The following is a 12,908-nucleotide window of genomic DNA, read 5'->3' on the forward strand; positions in this document are numbered from 1 at the left end:
AAGGGATAGTAGTTTAATCTTATTTGTTTTTCGTCTATTTTTTTTAAAGAACTTTATATATTTATTAAAACTTCGAGGATCCGCGGTATACGAATTTATAAAACTCGGTGTAGTATATCGATTTTTTCATCCTGTCTCTTCAGAAAGAGCATCATTTCCTTCGAGGCAGAGAAGTATCGTTCGATCGAGCGATTCTAATCTCGTTAATTATCGCCCTATGAAATTCGATTGGAAATCGAGCGTTCGCTCCCTTGAAAGGTAAACGGGCAACCTGCGGTTTCACAGAGGCCGTACACCTTGCAGCTATCCGCGCGGTGAATTATTTCGAATTTCCCTTGTGGGGAACTGCGCTGCTATTGTCCTCCGACTACCTCCACCACTTCTATCATTCCCCGCCTCTCTCTCTTTCCTCGATCGAAATTACGAAATTACACGGAGAGCGGAGAGAGAGAGAGAGAGAGAGAGAGAGAGAGAGAGGAGAAAAATAAATTTCTTCGAGCGAGTTCAAAATCGATTCCATCTCTGAACATTCGTGAAAATTTGTACGATTCGTTTGATTCTCTCCGCTCCGTGACAATACTCGGCTAGCCGGGATAGATTCGTCCGTAAACCGTGCACCCCCTTGTTACTTCGGCCAGTCGACCCAGTTTCGTGGCTGTACTCCGCAAAAGTGGAACGCGGTGGGTCAATCTCGAGAGAGAACTCTCGATTTTTGTAAGAACAGCCGGGCGAAGTGTCTTCGACCGTCGCGGTGCGCCATCCTAAATCTCTCTCCAAGTCTCCGTTTCGTTCGTTATGGAAGTGCGCGATACGGAAAATACGGAACGAGTGCAAAGATAAAGGAAAGGAGAGGAACGAGGGGGAGAAATAGGGGGATAAAGAAGCGCGGTAGGAGGAGGAATTTGACGAGGCTCGTTCGACGAGCGCGCGGTGTTTGGTGGGTGCGAAACAGTGCGAAAGAGCGCGCGAGCCTACCGGAAGCGCGAGTTTATTTTTGGGTGGCGTTGGAAACGTTCTTTTGGCAGCCCGGTCGCACACACGGATAGAATCAAAAGGTACGCGACTCGTGATGTATTTCTAGCGATCGGCGTTCGACCGTCTAATTCGACCAGCTTGCCATTGGATTCGGTAGATCGCTACGGTTAATGAGTTTGGCCTTGTTTTCGCGTTAGAAAAACAGGAAGTGGATAGGCAACAGGAACGGGATAGGCGGTTCGAACAATAAACGATACGTACGCGTGCAGCAAGGAGTCACAGTTGTAATTCCTTCTTCGATCTTTATTACATCTCATATCTGCTCTTCCCTAGTTCTTCCCTCCCGTTTACGTAACGGCGAGTTATCCGTATATAAGAGTTATGCGTATATAAGGTTTAGATCAGATTTATGAAAATCGGTTTAATTAACAATCGGTTGGAATTGTTTTATTCCCCTTGTTCCCCGGTAAATCGATCGGTCTGGTATTTCGCTCGCTCGCTCGCTCGCGTCTCTGGTTTCTTTTCGTTCCGAAAGCATTTTGAAGTCGCGAAACGACACCGCAGCCAGGGTGCGGTTTCACGAGTTAGCAACAGAGCCAGCCGTGGCACGGTATCGCTGCACCACGACGTGCATCGTACCACGCACTGACACGTGTGCACTCGTGCAAGCACATTATGCAATCGCGTGCGTCGGTTTTACGCGCAATTCGCAAGCTCTGCCCGCGCGTGGACGCCACGCGGAAGTTGCGGCCAAGTTTGCCAGTGTCACCATACGATAAGTGTTCGGGTATCGAACGGCCACGTGATCGAGATATAGCGCGTTGCCTTTCAATTATCATGCATATTTTCTTCCTCGTAACAGTAGTTTCGTATCTTTCACGGAATGTCGTTTCCTTGAAAACTATGTCTGTCTACCTGTTTTCGAGTAGTTAAGTGGGACAGTGTATCGATCGAAATCTCTCTCTCTCTCTCTCTCTCTCTGTACAGAGATTTTTATTCGAATACCGAATAACGATTTGATTTCGTTCCAACGAAAAAACCGTCTTAAGTAACTTGGAAATAATTCATTAGTGTTTGTGGAATCTCGTGAAAAAAGTAGAATCTCTGTATATCGATAGCTGTCACCAAGGTGAAAGGATTTTTCCGCGTGATTTCGATTTACGCAGTTTCACGCGATTTACAATCGAACGGTGTCTCATCGACGAGAAATCAATCTAATCTCACAATCGTATCCATATACGCTACGAGTTATTAATGAAGCAACTCAACGAGAATTGTAATTATGACACAATAATATTCTGCGCAGTAATTAGTTATGCCAACGATGAACGCAGATTCTGGTACAAAGTTGTTTCTCAAAGTTTAAATCCTCCATTCGATGTCACTTTCTATTATTCTATCCTGCAATAAAAGCAACTGCAATAAAATTTTTCTCGAGCCTGCATTGAATTATTCTCGAGGCCATTGAATATAAATGGCCATTTGCAACGTTCGAAATTTAAAGTCGCCGAGTTCGAAAATTACTTTCGTCTGGGTCCCATTTGTATTCGAACGACCCTCTTGTTTCAATAACGAGAGGTACCGCTTGTTTTTTCCAATGGCCATTGTCACTAAGTAGCTTAGAAATGTCTGTTTAAACGGACCTGGTAATTCGTACCACCTGGCTGAAGTGAGTGAAAGGACACGAATGAGAAAGGATTGCTTGTTCCTTTAGCTCGGGTTACGGTTATCGTAATTCGGTTGAGCGTAGCAGACAGAGGACCAGTGGCTCCTTACTTTTGCTAACTTGTTCGATGCAACCGGTTTTCAACATGTTGCGCCCGTGTCGAAAATACCTTCGCTTTCGTGTAAGGTTACGAGCATCATCTCGAATGGCAAAACCAATCCTCGATCGAAACGGATCTTTTTCGATCGTAAAATTATTCGAAGAATTCGAAGTCGATCGATCGTTTTCCAGGAGGAATGGGAAACTCTCGATGAAAGAAAGATAGAATGGGGAGAAGAAGTAGAATTGTTTAAGAGATTTTCGTGCACTCGATACAGCTGGCGGAATCGAACACCTGGTCAGAGTGAAAGGACACGAGTGGAAACGTCATGAAACGTGCCGCAATATCGTGACGATTAGCGTTGGCATGGTACCAACTGGAATGTCATTTATAAAGCGACATTTGGTAACTATTCCTAGCAGTTACGTGCGTGTGCAATGGTGGCATCGCTCGTGTAACCTCGTGCGATAAATTCAAGGGCGGTACTACCTCGTTTACTACCTTACCAGGTAGTAAACGTCCGATAAAATTACTTCTATTTTTTCATTGTTCTTGGAAAAGGCTCGTTACCGTTATGTTGTTAAGTGAAAGTGCTATTTGTCCTGGGGATGGTCAGATGGAACGATAAAGTAAAATTCCTTTCCATTTTGACCTTGTAAGCTTTGCTCGACACACCATCCGAAGTAACGATCCGGAATTATCGAAGAAATTAACGAACGATTTATCGACACTTTTTCAAATTATGCACTCGATACCATTATCGGTCGAGGATTTTTATGCTCCAAAATTAATTTAAAACGATTCTTTTTTTTTTTTTTAGATTTTTCCCTCGCGTGATAAACGTGTGATTTGATGTGAACGAGAGCTCCGGTCAAAGAGGCTCTCTCTCTCTCCCCCCTCCCCCTATTTCATTTGCGATGAAGTGGTTCAATGGAAAGATTGTTCGGCATTGTGCTTTCTTCCGAAAATAGTCTCATGGCCAAAGGGTTAGTCGACGGTCTTTGTTCCCTTGGTGGGAAGCAAGTCGCGAATCGAGCCATATGGCACGAGAAACGGCAAGCCATTTTCGTTCCAACCTGGAAATAGAACTTTCGATATTTCGCACGTGCGCTCGCTGCAACTCACACGGCGTCTGCTAGTGAAGCGACACTGCGCATGTACGGACAGTCAATCAGCTGTTCGACGCCATCTTTTGCTCCCAGCTGAGGCTGCTCGACGCTACGCTCAGCTGACCTCGTCGCTGATACGAGCCCCCAGTACAGTCAGGATCGTACCTAGCTAGGGTCTGGATGGTATCCTTCCATGTCTTCTGTTATATCCATCTTTCAAATCATTTCGTCATTTTTTTTCTTTCTTCATCATTACGTAAGGTAACAAACATTATTTTTGTTTTTTTATTAAACATTTTTTTCTCTCTCTCTCTCTCTTTCTCTCCTCTTTCCATCGATTATATCGATTGAAAAAAAAAAAAAAGTTCGCATTTTCACGCAAGATTCGCGGGATGTAAAAACAATATAAAATAATCGATGTAAAATCAAGTAAGACGTTCGCGTTTAAAATGTCAGCCGCAAACGGCGGTCAATCGTGAGTATTCGTGTAACAAGAATCCGAAAGCGATAAATCATGAGGTCGTAAAGTCGCATCGATGGTTGGTTTATTACGACTAGACAGAAGTTTCATTGTCGTTTTTCTTTCTCGGGAAGAGGAGAGAAAGAGACAGAGTATTTACCAGAGCGAATTTATTTACGCAATCATTTTACACACGTTTTCCCCACACGTTTGCGTACGTGCACGTTTTCTTTCTAGAACGGATAAATTATAATCTAATCGCAACAAACATTGTACGCGACGAGAGAGAATTCGCACACTTCGTTCGCGAAATCATTTCGGGATCTTCGGACGATAAACAGTGGAAATGCTCGTTTTTTGGCCCGACACTGCGTTTCTGCAACCTCACCGTGTGCAACACGGGACAAAGAGGCCTCGACCCGGGCAGGGAAAAAAGGATAAAGAATAGGCGATGTGCGAGCGGAGTCGATAAGTCAGCCGACGCGCGTGTATCTACTATTCGATCGATAAACATTAGCCTTGACATGATATCCAGAGGACCGCTCTTTCACCTCGCCTCTTTTACTCGACTAGCTCCTACCTCCACCGCGCCGTTTCTTTTCCCAGTTAACACCGGGACATGTATCTCCGAGTGTCCGCGCTCATCTTCGCGCTCCCTTGATCGTCGCCCCCGAATATCGTCTCGAAATTCTATCCTGATCGAAATTTTGACCGAGCCACTTGGGGGAATCTCGTCTTGATCGAAACCACGCGCGAAGATACGAGGTGTAAAAACGCGATGGAACGCGAAGTTTTTCGTTATAATAGTTGGAAATACCGATTATCCGATTCCGTAAAAGAAAACGATCGTATTTAATCGCGGCTGGCGATATACGTTATATAAATGGAAATCTAGTACGAGAGGAAGCTTGAGGTCTCTACTCTCACTGTTCAATTATGTAATTTCCCTGCTCGGTTCCACGATTTTTCATAATTAACATTTTACTCGAGGAACTCGTGATTACGGCTCTCCCGTAAAACTGGTCGGGGAACTATTAATCAATTTGTGTCGATGGGATTGTTGATGGGATTGTTCGTGATCTCTCAATCATTCGGTCGGTATCGAATATACTCGTGCTCGTTTTAGAGGAGGAGTAGGAGCTTTAGAAAACGAAGACGTTCCGATTACGACCCGCGTGTCCACTGTGTCTCTGGAAATAGAAATAGAAGCTCGCTCGAATCGCTCGAATTTCAATGTTCAACCGAACAACGCGTTCCGCGTTTGTAACTCGACACGCATTTTCTCCAACGTTTTCAACGCGCTTTTCTTCAAAATTAATCACTAAATCGATCCACGTCAGACCGCGTGGAATATTCCTCTCGAATGCATCCGATTCGGAGGGTGTTCAATTTTGGTGTCGGTTTAGGGTCATCCACGGCTTGGTTTGCTTTTTCAGCACAGATTTCACTCGCGGCTGTTTAATATACATGACTCCGTGTGTGCAACAGCTGCACACGCGAGACCCTCTAACGCTTCTGGAAATAGAAAGTCATTCGCAAGGTGGATGGTTAAACTATTGTGCCATTAGACGCTAGCCAAAGTGCAATGCGATTCTCAATTTGTCATTAGCTGGCATTTCGCGGATGAAATTTTCCCGTTACGCAACGATTCACCTTCTCCTTCGTTGGATTTTTTCCTCTTTTTCTTTCTTCCTTTCTTTCTTCCTTCCTTTCTTCTCTGCTCGAGAAGTCGCTTCGCTTTCAGCTCGACCAAGCAACCACGAGAAGAAATCCTTCTCGAGCGAATCTCTCTCTTGGGCTCACCCCAAGCGCGATTCAACCTCTCCGAGCAAGTGTTCCCGAGTGCATTGTACTTTGTTCTCCTGGTATCTGAACCTTTCCACTGTTTGCAATTGTGGCGAACGAAGGCCGACGTTCCCTGTAATAATATCTCGCGGACGAAGATTTGCGTTTCTTTTCTCTTGTTATCGCGGTGCCGTCAATATTAGACTTCTTTTAACGTTTATTTATATCTCGAAAGGCGGCACGACTATTAGGAGAGAGGAGGAGGAGGAGGAGGAGGAGGAGGTGGGTAATCGTTGTTCGGAAAAATAAAAGAGGGAAAAAAAAAAAAAAAAAAAAAAGAAAGAAAGGAAAAATTGTTAACATCGAGCAATGAATCACGATTAACGTCTGAAGTTGATTGGTCCATGATTCATGGAGAAGGGGTGGGGAAAAGTTGGCCGTAAAGGCGAAGTAATTGCGTAAACGACGATTTCCCTCGAAGAGGCGGAATATAATAATATTATAATGGACGAAACTCGGTTGGCGGAGGCTGATGTCTTTCGATCGTTTGGTACTAGGCTCGCTCTCGAAACCCACACTCGGTCCCTAGTGGTATGTATGGTGTGGGTCATAAACCGCATAACGAGGGAACCATTAAGCATCCGATCGTTCTGACAGTGAAAAAATATTATCCGTAAAGATTTCTTTCCTGTCGTGCGGACGGATCGACGGGACGAGTCGAATGGATCGAACAGTGTAAACCGAACAGTGTCCCGTTAATTCTTCAAATCGAAATCTTAAACGATTTTCGTGTTTAAAAAAAAATGATCATATTTGCCAAGCTTAACGCGCATCTCGTGTTAACGTACATCGCCGCGCAAACACGATTACAATACAAGTGTAAATTTCGCGGGAGCGACGAGAAAAAAAAAAAATAATAGAATCCGTTATCAAAGCAAGGACGTGTCGTTATCTTGAATACTCTGATTGTCTGGTTTGCTCGTTCGCGTCAAAATAATCGAGACGATGATCGGATGATACGGATTATCTTTGCGTAATCGATGTATAAAAACATTGTGTGTTTTTATTTGAGCTCTATCCGATATCTATTTTTTCACGAAAATAACATTATCGTCCTCCCTCCCCCGTTGTCACGTTTGATCGCGTTGATCGTTGGAAAGGAAAGGAAACGAATGGGAAGGGCACACGTTATTTGCACAGAACAACAAGAAGCAAATTGGTATAATTAAGTTACAGACAGGCTGTGCGCGTCACGATTAAATATGGAACGAAATTAAATTCATCGCGATAAGGCTGTGAGATGCAAGAATGGTTCCTTTTCAAGTTCGTTCGCTGGGACCTTATATACCTCGAATAAGAGCTACGAGATTAAAAAGATTATGCTAAGAGCGTATGTCTCTCTCTCACTCGCTCACTCACTCGCTCTCACTCTCTCTGCATTGATCAAAACGAATCGATGGATACTCGGAATAAAACGAGTTGGTTTCGCAATGTGGAGGCTAGAAAAGGGACGAGAGTGGAGATTTTTCGTTCGAAATCGAAGGGAAAAAAAATAGAGGCTAGGAGTTAATTGAGGATCGAGCAGATGCTTTCGAAAAGGGTCGTAGCGTCCCTCGATTTTTGTAGTCCCTTTAAATTTGTTGTTGTGTCACGTCCGCAGCCACGGTCTTCTATATTCCCCGGTGCACGTGACGAAAGAAAACAAGGTGCAGTCCGGCCGGTGCAGCGGGTTCGAGGTTTCCTGAACGGTTAGTACACGTCTTTAGGGACGAGCTGTTCGCCTGCTCCGGGAGGCAATCAATGGAAACGCGCGCTCCTTGTTGACAGTCCGTTTCTCGATCCATTATTCTCCATAAAAGGGGTTACATTTTCGCAACGGTCGAAATGCTCTGGGATTTCGAATGTTTCCGCTTCGGATAAAGACGCCCCGTCCGCCATTGTCTTTGGAACAGCTACGGAAAAAAAAAAAAAAAAAAAAAAAAAAAGAGGAATGGATTCGTCACCGTTACTCACTCGCGTCGTTTTTTATTACGCAACCGCGACGAAACCGTGGAAGGTAGAATTAATTTCGTTCGTTCGGTTGTTTCGTTCGAAATTCCCTTCGAAATTCTCTTTCACGCGAGATTTTTCTTTTGCAATTTCGTTTTTAAACCGAGCGCGACTGAACACTTCCTACGCCGTCCAATGATTGCAATGGTTATCGACAGAGAATATTGCGGAGGAAAAGAAGGAAGGAAAAAAAAAAAAAAAGAAAAAAAAAATGCATGCAAGTGTGGGTAGATTGCACAATTGTTTTACGAAGCATGAATTTATCGTGTGGCAAAAAGAAGAAGCGTAAATGCGGTCGGAGAGGTGCTCGTAATTTATGTTATCGAATGGGAAGAGGCGATAACTGGTTTCAAGCTTTGAGTAATGACCGTGAAACCGTGATGGGGATAAAAAGAAGCTTGAAGCAGAGAGAGACGTAGAATCGAGGATAGGCCAATCAAAGGAGGGTATCGGACGATTGTAAAAATAATATCAGAATTTAAGGAACGAGGTCAGTTCTTGTTGTTCTCTCGTTGTTCAATCAATCTCGGATTTTATTTCCGTATAAATCGTGTAACAGAATAATTCGAAGACAACGTGATAAATAACGATTTATAATTGCGACTCTATCGCTTCGCAACTTCATCAATCTTTTGCGAGAAAAGATTTTATTACGTTACTTCTCGTTGATTAAAAAAAAAAAAAAAAAAAAACGAGAAATAAAATAATAGAAGATTACGTCTTATCTATCACCTATTAAAAGAGAGTACAATATAAGAGTATTAATCTCGGCGATAATAAATTTTTTTTCTCTGAATTGAAAATATAAAAATTGGCGAGAGATACGGATATGAAAGATTTGCCGTGCAGATTGCACAGAGAGACTTTTCGATTAATCGAACAGCTCGACTCTTCACCGTTCTCGCATACGTAATCAGGAGTTCTTTGTCTCGTTTGGCTTTTTTCGATGCCGCCAGGGTTCTTCAACCTTCTGGCAATTCCCTCGAAATCGAAGAGGGGTGAGTCGACCACGTCTAGACGCGGCAAAACCGACGACCCTTTTCTCGAAGGACGAAGGGAGCGATGATACCGATTTCTCCGCTCGAGAAATCACTCATCGAGATAAATATTTCACTTGAAAAATTCTTCAATTCTCTGAATTAAGATTTTGAGAGAGAATCATCCTCGAAAAGTTATTATTTCTTATTAGAGGATATTATCTTTGAGGATGGCGATTATCCCTCGACGAGTTTTTGTTTATTGGCAGAAAAAGCAATTCCAAGATCGTATTCTTCAATGTGAGAAACAATGTTAAGTTGTTAATAGCTACGTTCAAGAATGGCAATTAACCTCGAATGTTCGCTTTCAACACCAATATCCATTAGCGAAAGTAACTGGTATTCATATCTTAATTTACGCTTCGAAATCGGACGCGTAGACTGTTCCAACGTATAATTCCAATTCGTATTTCAACAATATACGAGAAATAAAGTTGTTGGAAAGCTAAAGAATATTCAAATGTTCGATGCAATTTATTCTCTTTTTCGCGGCGCGCAGACACCTATGCGGTATCTTCCTGGTGACTGGATGCGCCAAGGAAATAAGAAAAATCTCAATTTCCAGTCTCGAATCTCTGTTGGAGGAGCAGAAGAGCTTGTCGACGCGTGACGTAGGAAGATTTATAGGATTGCTTCTCGAGACAGTTCGCAATCGTTACCCTTTTCAGCCTCTGCGACTGATTGTACATATATATATATATATATATATATATACATATTCGGATTCGAGTGTATCCAGAAAACCTTCGCATCGCATAAAAGAGAATATCCTGTTTATTGCTGTTCCTCGCTTGGTTCTTAATGGAAAATAGGAAACTTAAAAATCGGAGGTTGAAATTTGGGATCCGTTGTTCTTCCTTTCGTTACTCGAAATAAGAATCGTAGACAATTGGGATTCGGCAGGAAGCGAATAAAGCAAATAACTTTGGAGGAGAATAAAGGAGAAGAGGAGGCAGTTTCTTTCACGGCAGGTAGAAACGCTTTTAGATTTTTAGATTTTAGTAGAGAGTGTTTTATAGCATCGGGCGTGCGTGTTTAGAGGCGTATTGATTGGCGGGTATCTTAACGAGCTAATTGGTAATGGGCTATGATGGGAACAGAAGACGGTCTCTTCCCGATCAATGATCCCCTTCATCGAGCGTGTAAACACGAACGATTATAGAAGAAAATTTGCACTTTACGTGCAAATAATGCATCCGGCCGCTCGGTGATAAGCTCGTATTCCCATTTGAGAGAGGGAGTCGCGTTGCGAGATTCTTCGAGCGATTTTCGTAACGCTTTGCCCTCGTTTTCCGAACGATTCGCCTATTCAGGATTATAGCGAGCAAGCGTTTGCTCGGCAGTTGCTTTTTTTCTTTTCATGCTTTGATTGGTTTAAAAAAATACCTTACCTCCGACAATTTATTCTCACGCATGACACGTGATACGTAATTCCATTCAGATTCTATCGCGAACAATATCATTATTTAAGATTTTTGGAGAATCATTTTGCTGCGATGAAGACATCACTAGGAAGCGATCGATAAGAAAAGAAAAATGCAAGAAAGGAGACGATAAAAAAGGGAGGAAGGATATAGGCAACAAAAAGGAAGGAACAAGTTTAGAGGCCTTGTGAAAAAAGTAAACAGGCCGTGAAACGGCAAGTGGTTGAAATTAATTCCCGCTCGTTTTCTTTTCCTCGATTCTAATTACTTATCCGAGTAATTTCGCAAAAGAAAAAAAAAAAAAAAAAAAAAAAAAGAAAAGGAGAACAAAAAAAAAAGGAAAGAAATTCTTTTCCCTGCCTGTTAGATTTCGCGAAAAGCTTCCGGTTCGCGGTGTAAAATGAAAGGGAAACGCGAGCGCGTGGTCGCCTTTGTGCCATTTGCTGCTTTCAATTCGCACGGAGAGGGGAGGGGAACGGGAATAAAACAACAGCTAGCTAGCTAGCTAGCGGATCCTTTGCATTTTTTTATATCCGTTGCCAGCTGATAATTCCACGCTTTCCACGTATCCGGTTAAAAAACTGGAAACGCCTGTTAAATCGTGGGACATTTATTGCCCCTGAAAATACGTGCTTTCCCGTTAATGAAACGATCGTGGATACGCATACGTTCCCGATTCACGGCCTTGTTTATATATAAAAAAAATCGAGCTTTCTAATCCAACGATCCGCGATCACCATCGAGTTCAACTCGCGTGGTGAACTCGCTTCGCGTACGTGTTAACAAATTTTACTTCCACGCTCGATTATCATATAGTAGCCGAGAACCTGTAATTTCGCAATTTTATTTGCTCTCCTAATAGTAGCCGGATGTCGCTGATTGTGACTAATTATTTCGACAACAACGTAGACACAATTTATTTTCTACGATGCATCAGTTTCCCCAATCTGTCCGGATTTGAAGAAGAATCGTATCTCTTTTTTTTTTTTTTTTTTTATTAATCATCTCACGTCGTGTCGTTTAATTAAATTGTATCTGGCCGAGGATCGATCCTCGTTCGAACGATTTATAAATAAGAGAAAAATTGATCGAGATGATATCGCGACAAAGAGGTTATTGCTCGTCGTATACGGGATAAAATCGTTTCTATGGAAAAGAGATACCTTGAAGGAAGAGAATATTTTACGTCCGTTTTTTAATTAGCATAAAAAAAAAAAAAATCGTCTTAGTTAATAGAATTAGTAAGGTAGGCAACCCTGGAAGCCGTGTAATTCTGTTAATGCGTTTTACACACGCGTTTCAACCTTTTTAAATTTCACGCTTCGTTGTCCTATACGTGCAAAAGTTAATGCGCACTTCACGTTATCCCCCGTATATATACTTTGCCTCGTCTTCTCGTCGGGGAATTCGATCGAGCATAAAGCTCGATATGTATACATATATATATATATATACATATTTTTGCGTGTTCATTAAAAAAAGCCCCATATCTATAAAAAGAGCTTGCCCTTATCGAATCGTAAATCGTCGACAAATGGGTGTTAATCCGTCATACGACAATGCGACGTATCGGAATGTAATACAATAAACCGACAATGGAGGCGAAACGTTTCCCCCCCTCTTATCTTACGCAGAAGTCGTGCATAAAAGTTCCCAGTACCTTTTTTATTATCGATATCTAGAAACAACGTCGTTCGATCCTTCCTCCGAGTCACGTCTGTGCTCGAGGACACCGATATCTTCGCTTCGAACTAATGTAAGCTATATGAGTAATTCCATCTGCAATATCCGGCATGCGAATAATGATAATTGATAGTCGTTTGGTTACATATAATAAGAGTTACTCGAAGTTTGTTGCTCTATAATAAAGTCTCGAAATAAAATCTTCCACGAAACGAATTGAAGATTCACGAGTTATTTCGTAATCCATCGTTGCCATCGCGTTTTCAAAAGAAACTCGCTCTCGTCCACTTTCTCTCTTTTCTCTCTCTCTCTCTCTCTCTCTCTCTCTCTCTCTTTCTCCATTGTCTTCGATCAATTTGGACAATTCCCAAAGATCGAATTATTGGAAACGCGGGAAGGTCGATAATTAAATTAAAAGGAGAGTTTGAATTTTAGTTTGATTAGGGAAAATTCTATTATATAATAGGAAACGGGGAATTAGAAAACGTGCAATTTTGCCGGAACGATTCTCGGCAGCTTGTTTACTCCGTGGTGGATAATAGTGGCGCCAACAGGCCGATGTTTTCTCAGCTGGACCAGCACGGTGCATTCACACCGTGCTGCACCAGAAGCGCATCGCC

General features: G+C 42.5%; 1 protein-coding gene across 2 annotated transcripts in view; it reads left to right on the plus strand.

Annotated features, from left to right (window-relative positions):
- Positions 1–12,908, plus strand: part of LOC122714358 (protein FAM214A) — a 30,178-nt gene that overhangs the window by 7,706 nt on the left and 9,564 nt on the right. The window contains exon 1 of one of the 2 annotated variants that reach the window (XM_043935629.1): positions 3,598–4,111. The exons of the other annotated variant lie outside the window; for it this stretch is intronic. The gene's annotated coding sequence lies outside the window, so the exon portion shown is untranslated. Of the gene's footprint in view, positions 1–3,597; positions 4,112–12,908 lie in introns of those variants that run through there. 2 annotated transcript variants of the gene reach the window in all.

The sequence above is a fragment of the Apis laboriosa genome, unplaced genomic scaffold (assembly GCF_014066325.1).
Source record: "Apis laboriosa isolate Shangri-la unplaced genomic scaffold, ASM1406632v1 scaffold29_cov151, whole genome shotgun sequence".
NCBI lineage: Eukaryota > Metazoa > Arthropoda > Insecta > Hymenoptera > Apidae > Apis > Apis laboriosa.